Consider the following 8,205-nt stretch of genomic DNA (forward strand, 5'->3'; position numbering starts at 1 on the left):
AGTTCTAGTTCACTTCTAGTTCAGTTCTAGTTCAGTTCTAGTTCAGTTCTAGTTCAGTTCTAGTTCAGTTTTCTTCAGTTCTAGTTCAGTTCTAGTTAAGTTCTAGTTCCGTCCTAGTTTATTTCTAGTTCAGTTCTAGTTCTGTTCTAGTTTAGTTCTAGTTCAGTTCTATTTGTGGTTTAGTTCTCACTCTGTTATATTTCAACTCTAGTTGAAATAGTGTTTTCAACGTCAACTTCCCCTGTTAGTCGATTTTTCATCAACATCTGGCAAACCTTTGCCTCGCACGATCCTCTACTTCTATGACAGCACTGAACGTACTGCAGCGTACTAAGAGAGTATTTGTGTGTGTGAGAGAGAGTTTAAGTGTGATGTTGTTGTTGTTGCTTGGTATTAATTTATTTATTTTTTCTTACTACTGTTAAAGTTAGTGCAACGCTAATATGCTGAGCAGCGCTACCAACAAACTGATCAATTTACAAATATAGACATGCTAGTTGTATTTTAAGAGTCGTACTTTTTGGTTGTTGTAAGCGCGTAAAATAGGAACAAATTTAATATGAAAATAAAATTTTATTAAAAGAAAACAAAAATTAAACGAATTAATAAAAAACAAAATAATAATAAAAACCTAAAAAATTATTAAAATAAAAAATGGAATAAAACAAACAAATTTTATAAAAAAATAAAACAAAATTAAATTTACCAAAAAAATTTTTTAAACAAATTTCGCTTGTTGAGAATAAAAAGTTATATTTCAAGTGAATTTGGCTGAAATTAAAGTGAAAAATAAAACAATTTTTAAAGATTTTTTTGTTTAAAAAAAATATCTGAAAAAGCAGTTTTCTATTAAACAACAGTTATAAATCGATTCACAAACGATTTTACCTTTGACAAAAAATACAAAACAAAACAACTCCAAAAAAAGCCCGTTTTTTGTTACGATTTCTGCTGCTTCTTCTTTAAATTTTTTATACATTGTGTGCGAGTTTCGATTTACCCCCTCAAAACGCTCCTCTCCACGGCTCCCACAAAAAAAGTGTTGATTTTTTTTTGTTGGTGTTTTATTACGGTTGAATTTTTCGTTGGTTCAAGAGAGTCGAATCGCGTAGAGTCGAGTCGAGTCAGTCAGTCACTTTACTTTAGTTGTCTCAATATTAATTATTTGAATGTATTAATATTGTTGTTGTTGTTGCTGTGATTTGTTCAGTTAAAAAGTGTTAGTGTATGAGTGTTAAAGAGTATTAAAGAAAACAAAAAAAATATATAATAAAAATATAAAAATTTAAGTAACAAAAACAAAAAAAAAAAAAAAAAAAAAAAAAAAAATTAATACGTTGTTGTTGTTGTGTGTACTTAAAAATAAAAGCAACAACTTTTGTAGAAAAAAATTTAAAAAAAAACAACAAAAAAATAGCTGACAATTTGTCGTTGTTGTTCGTCTTTATTATTATTATTTACTCAACTACAACTTAGCTTACTGTTGTTGTAGTAGTAGTTTTTTATTTAAATTTTAAAAAATATAAAAATAAAACAAAAATTTTTATACGAAATACGATACAACTTGAAATAAAATACAGCAGCAGCTTTAATATTAAAAACAAAAAAATTAAAAAAAAACGTGTTGTTAACTTAATATTTTCACTTTTTATATGAAAACAAATTTTATGTTTTTTTTTTATAGAAAACAAAAAAATCAATTTTTAAAAAAATTATTATAAAGTTTCTTTAAGAAAAATTATTCTATGCAAATTTTTTTTAAACATAAAAGTGATTATTGAATAATTTTAAACCGGATTTGGTGTAAAATATTTTCAATTCAATTTGTTATTAAAAGGTATGTTTTAAAAAGCTTTCAATAATTTTAATTATTTTATAAAAATTAATTTTACTAAACTTGGAAAAGTCCTCTTGTTAGATTTAGTCTTATTAGCTTAATGTTAACACTTTTCGACAGTGTTTTCGCTAGTTACTTAACCAACTCCAAAATACAAGTTATACAAGTCATTCAATGTATTTAGATTCCAATCAATATGTTGATAAAAATTTAGACCGTGCTTTATAGTTTTCCCTAAGGCAAGTAATAACTCCATAAGTTTTGAGAACTGTGGGCCGGTTTTATAGTTAACACTAAGTGACAATTTCATAAAAATTTCAAAACTTAAGTGCAATTTTTTGTCTTTAGTGCGAACTACAAAACCCAGCCTATGTGAAATTTAAAAACTTAACTAAAATTGTTACTCTTAGAGAGATCTGTAACATCCAGCTTAAGTTCATATTAAGCATAAATAAACCTATTTAAGAACAAAGACCGATAAAATTTGAGAAACACATTATATTTTCGAAATATGTATCTCAAAATAACACTTAAAGAAAGGCTACTTATGAAGTTTGAACGGCCTCTAACGAGCCTGCTATGTGTTTCTTTTGAAAACAAAATTTTAGTGAAAAAACCGTATATACCGATCTATGTCCAATCTTTAGAAATCTAATTTTTCTATGTGTTCCTGAGGAACGTAATATCTTTATTATCCTCGGACTCAAAATAATTTGATCTAATTTCGATGAAAGCGTGGCAATGACAGGAAATGTGTTGCAGCATTTTACTGTCCACTCAGCATGCTCTTCATTAGTCTAAATCCGTACGACTAATTTTGTATAGTTGTGTCTGTATCATCATACTTACCTCGGACTTAATCATTTTGAAGAGGCTTCACGGAATGCTATCGTTGGGTTTGCTCTATTGTATTATTCCAAGTAGAGGTATGGGATTCTCTTGCTCATGTTTTAAATCGGATATCGTTGAGTCGAACGGTTTTGTTAACATCTTAAGACCGAACAGAGTTTATCGTAAAGAGAAGGGAACTAAATCGAATTTAGTTATTTTGTAGTTCAGTTCTAGTTCAGTTCAGTTCTAGTTCAGTTCAGTTCTAGTTCAGTTCTAGTTCAGTTCTAGTTCAGTTCCAGTTCAGTTCTAGTTCAGTTCTAGTTCAGTTCTAGTTCAGTTCTAGTTCAGTTCTAGTTCAGTTCTAGTTCAGTTCTAGTTCAGTTCTAGTTCAGTTCAGTTCTAGTTCAGTTCTAGTTCAGTTCTAGTTCAGTTCTAGTTGAGTTCTAGTTCAGTTCTAGTTCAGTTCTAGTTCAGTTCTAGTTCAGTTCTAGTTTTAGTTCAGTTCTAGTTGAGTTCTAGTTCAGTTCTAGTTCAGTTCTAGTTCAGTTCTAGTTCAGTTCTAGTTCAGTTCTAGTTCAGTTCTAGTTCAGTTCTAGTTCAGTTCTAGTTCAGTTCTAGTTCAGTTCTAGTTCAGTTCTAGTTCAGTTCTAGTTCAGTTCTAGTTCAGTTCTAGTTCAGTTCTAGTTCAGTTCTAGTTCAGTTCTAGTTCAGTTCTAGTTCAGTTCTAGTTCAGTTCTAGTTCAGTTCTAGTTCAGTTCTAGTTCAGTTCTAGTTCAGTTCTAGTTCAGTTCTAGTTCAGTTCTAGTTTAGTTCTAGTTCAGTTCTAGTTCAGTTCTAGTTCAGTTCTAGTTCAGTTCTAGTTCAGTTTTAGTTCAGTTCTAGTTCAGTTCTAGTTCAGTTCTAGTTCAGTTTTAGTTCAGTTCTAGTTCAGTTCTAGTTCAGTTCTAGTTCAGTTCTAGTTCAGTTCTAGTTCAGTTCTAATTCAGTTCTAGTTCAGTTCTAGTTCAGTTCTAGTTCAGTTCTAGTTCAGTTCTAGTTCAGTTCTAGTTCAGTTCTAGTTCAGTTCTAGTTCAGTTCTAGTTCAGTTCTAGTTCAGTTCTAGTTCAGTTCTAGTTCAGTTCTAGTTCAGTTCTAGTTCAGTTCTAGTTCAGTTCTAGTTCAGTTCTAGTTCAGTTCTAGTTCAGTTCTAGTTCAGTTCTAGTTCAGTTCTAGTTCAGTTCTAGTTCAGTTCTAGTTCAGTTCTAGTTCAGTTCTAGTTCAGTTCTAGTTCAGTTCTAGTTCAGTTCTAGTTCAGTTCTAGTTCAGTTCTAGTTCAGTTCTAGTTCAGTTCTAGTTCAGTTCTAGTTCAGTTCTAGTTCAGTTCTAGTTCAGTTCTAGTTCTAATTCAGTTCTAGTTCAGTTCTAGTTCAGTTCTAGTTCAGTTCTAGTTCAGTTCTAGTTCAGTTCTAGTTCAGTTCTAGTTCAGTTCTAGTTCAGTTCTAGTTCAGTTCTAGTTCAGTTCTAGTTCAGTTCTAGTTCAGTTCTAGTTCAGTTCTAGTTCAGTTCTAGTTCAGTTCTAGTTCAGTTCTAGTTCAGTTCTAGTTCAGTTCTAGTTCAGTTCTAGTTCAGTTCTAGTTTAGTTCTAGTTCAGTTCTAGTTCAGTTCTAGTTCAGTTTTAGTTGAGTTTTAGTTCAGTTCTAGTTCAGTACTAGTTCAGTCTTAACTCACTTATTGGCTACGGCCAGATTTCCTACAGTTTTTTGTTTATTATTTTGTTACAAAATTTAACATAAACTAATGATGAATATTTTTTATATAGTTTTATTTAAAAAATGCCCACCGTGTTAATGCGGATTCTAAACAACAGCATATAATTTATTAAAAGGTCAATAACTAAAGGAGAATTTTTGTTCTTTGGTAGCTATATGACAACGCGTTAAAAAAAAAAGAAATTAATGGAATTTATAATCAAGAAATACGTGCATTGAATAACGATTTATTCAAAAACACTTTAGAAACGTAAAAAAAGAAAACTTGCATTCTCAATGCACAACGGTCGCCTAAGGCATTTGAAAAAAGTGTTGGTTAGTGTCTAGTTAAATAGGAAAGAATTTTTATGAAAAAGGAAAATATAATGAAAAAATTATTAAAAACCATTTTTTAATAGAATTAAAAAAACTGAAAATAGACCTAGAATATTAACAAGCTATTTTTCTTATACTTAAGCTATATCCTTGTTAAATTTTTTTTTTAAATTCTAAAAGTAACTACAGTTAACCTAAAGAACTCAGGGTTTTAAACCTGTTTGTCTGTGATATTTTATTAAAAAATCTATAGACGGATTCAAGGCCGTTGAGTTGTAGATTTAAAAAAAAAAATTCACATTTAAAAAATATTTATGGCTAATTTTTCCTTATATTCTTTTTCATACTCTCATATATTTATTAACGTTTTACAATAATTTCAAAACTTGCAAAGTAGATTTAATTGCGAGTTTAAGTCTTAAATAACTCAAAGTTTAAACCTAAGCTCCATGGTAGTTGTTGTAAACTAGCAAAACGTATGTGTGTAATTTGAAATGTGTTTTGAATAAATTTTCTTTTTATTTATTGAGAGTTTTGAACAGAAAAAACAAGTATTTCTCTGAAGTTATTTTTGTTTTCGTTAAGTAAATATAGTTTTTTATGTTTTATTTGTTTTATTTTTTTATTTATAAATATTTTTGTTCATTGTTTGCTAACTTGAGGTTTTTGTTTTTTTTTTTTTGCCAATTTGTTTTGCATTGCTTACTTAAGGTGTTAGTGACTGAGGTTTAAATCTAGTGACTGGCTATTTTTATTTAGTAGTTTTTATGCTAAATAGTTAAGTCGTTGAAAATAGTACCGTCGTCTACTCTACGGTTTTAAACTTCAGTACACGTTCGTTCTATGGAATTTTGTTTGGTAAAATACAAAATCAAATAAAACGAAAACAAAAATAGTCTGAAATATAAAAAAATATTTAATAACGTACTTATTGGCGTCATATATTCCTCATAACTGTGGGTAAAATTTATTTTAATGCTTAAAAACACTTGGCTAAATAAACAAGTATTTACATACGGTTTTTTTGTTTATAATTTTATTATGTATTATTAATATTTTTAATATCTTTTTGCCAAATTTAATTCAAAATGAGTGTTTAAATACAAACACATTTGGTATGATAAATAGTTGCTACTAGTTACTTATATAATCCAAAGTAATGCAAATGGTAATGCTAAGGTCCTTCGGTTAGGCCCTATTGCATTTTAATTGTACAGTTCTAGTTCAGTTCTAGTTCAATTCTAGTTTAATTCTAGTTCAGTTCTAGTTCAGTTCTAGTTCAGTTCTAGTTCAGTTCTAGTTCAGTTCTAGTCAGTTCTAGTTCAGTTCTAGTTCAGTTCTAGTTCAGTTCTAGTTCAGTTCTAGTTCAGTTCTAGTTCAGTTCTAGTTCAGTTCTAGTTCAGTTCTAGTTCAGTTCTAGTTCAGTTCTAGTTCAGTTCTAGTTCAGTTCTAGTTCAGTTCTAGTTCAGTTCTAGTTCAGTTCTAGTTCAGTTCTAGTTCAGTTTCTAGTTCAGTTCTAGTTCAGTTCTAGTTCAGTTCTAGTTCAGTTCTAGTTCAGTTCTAGTTCAGTTCTAGTTCAGTTCTAGTTCAGTTCTAGTTCAGTTCTAGTTCAGTTCTAGTTCAGTTCTAGTTCAGTTCTAGTTCAGTTCTAGTTCAGTTCTAGTTCAGTTCTAGTTCAGTTCTAGTTCAGTTCTAGTTCAGTTCTAGTTCTAGTTCAGTTCTAGTTCAGTTCTAGTTCAGTTCTAGTTCAGTTCTAGTTCAGTTCTAGTTCAGTTCTAGTTCAGTTCTAGTTCAGTTCTAGTTCAGTTCTAGTTCAGTTCTAGTTCAGTTCTAGTTCAGTTCTAGTTCAGTTCTAGTTCTAGTTCAGTTCTAGTTCAGTTCTAGTTCAGTTCTAGTTCAGTTCTAGTTCAGTTCTAGTTCAGTTCTAGTTCAGTTCTAGTTCAGTTCTAGTTCAGTTCTAGTTCAGTTCTAGTTCAGTTCTAGTTCAGTTCTAGTTCAGTTCTAGTTCAGTTCTAGTTCAGTTCTAGTTCAGTTCTAGTTCAGTTTCTAGTTCAGATTCTAGTTCAGTTCTAGTTCAGTTCTAGTTCAGATTCTAGTTCAGTTCTAGTTCAGTTCTAGTTCAGTTCTAGTTCAGTTCTAGTTCAGTTCTAGTTCAGATCTAGTTCAGTTCTAGTTTCAGTTCTAGTTCAGTTCTAGTTCAGTTCTAGTTCAGTTCTAGTTCAGTTCTAGTTCAGTTCTAGTTCAGTTCTAGTTCAGTTCTAGTTCAGTTCTAGTTCAGTTCTAGTTCAGTTCTAGTTCAGTTATAGTTCAGTTATAGTTCAGTTATAGTTCAGTTCTAGTTCAGTTAGTTCAGTTCTAGTGTTCTAGTTCAGTTCTAGTTCAGTTCTAGTTCAGTTCTAGTTCAGTTCTAGTTCAGTTCTAGTTCAGTTCTAGTTCAGTTCTAGTTCAGTTCTAGTTCAGTTCTAGTTCAGTTCTAGTTCAGTTCTAGTTCAGTTCTAGTTCAGTTCTAGTTCAGTTCTAGTTCAGTTCTAGTTCAGTTCTAGTTCAGTTCTAGTTCAGTTCTAGTTCAGTTCAGTTCTAGTTCAGTTCTAGTTCAGTTCTAGTTCAGTTCTAGTTCAGTTCTAGTTCAGTTCTAGTTCAGTTCTACTATAGTTTCTACTATAGTTCAATTCTAGTTTAGTTTTACTTACCCAATAACTAACTGCATTGGGGGCGAAAAATATTTTCTTTTAAAACAAATCCCTCTTAGATCATTAATAATAAAAAATTCAATAAACATTTAATTTAACAAATTTCTAACAAATGAATCGACAACGAACTACTTACTATCTTCTTTCTTTTTGTCATAATTTCAGTTTGAAGCCAATAAACCCACAACAGGATTTTTGTTTTAATTTCTTATCTAATCAATAACAACAACTCTACACCCGACTAAGGTAAGTTTTGAAATTCCAAATATTTTTTTCTCACCGTATTTATTAACGACCATAAAAATATGCTCGTAACATACTGTGAAATTTCTTGTAACATATTTCGTTTTGTGGGTAATGCCCTGTAAATCTATAGAGATTGAGAGAAATCCATTTTTACGATCAAATTTTTAATAAGTGTGATCATATTAAATAACAAAAAAACAAAAACTTAAATTGGACAAAAAAAAAAAAAAAAAAAAAAAAGAAATTACCATTTATAATTTCGAAATAAAAATTAATTTTCAAGTTTGTAAAGTGTTATCTTCTTGGGCTCTAGTCTATCGATTTGTAACATTTATTAAAGGGTCTTTTCATTCATAGAGAGTGGATTTCAATAGTGGTGGTGGGGTCATAAAAATTTGATCATAAACTCGTATCATATTAAATAAATTCTAAATGTGTGTGTTAAAATAAAAGAAAAGTTTATTTATAAATATTTAATGGTTACATAAAAATTTAGAATTTTATTAAATTAAATCATAAAAAAAATCAACTAGAATAA

The 8,205-nt window shown here is 29.7% G+C and overlaps 1 long non-coding RNA gene across 1 annotated transcript; it reads left to right on the plus strand.

The window, feature by feature from the left end:
* The first annotated feature begins 433 nt into the window (after positions 1-433).
* LOC119614920 lies at positions 434-7,927 on the plus strand. The gene is made up of 2 exons (XR_005232378.1): positions 434-1,837; positions 7,587-7,927. It is a non-coding gene; the product is annotated as an uncharacterized LOC119614920 (long non-coding RNA).
* Positions 7,928-8,205: the final 278 nt, after the last annotated feature.

Source organism: Lucilia sericata, unplaced genomic scaffold (genome assembly GCF_015586225.1).
Source record: "Lucilia sericata isolate MDLA Ls3-8-SP2 unplaced genomic scaffold, ASM1558622v1 Contig003673F_arrow, whole genome shotgun sequence".
NCBI classification, from domain to species: Eukaryota; Metazoa; Arthropoda; class Insecta; order Diptera; family Calliphoridae; genus Lucilia; species Lucilia sericata.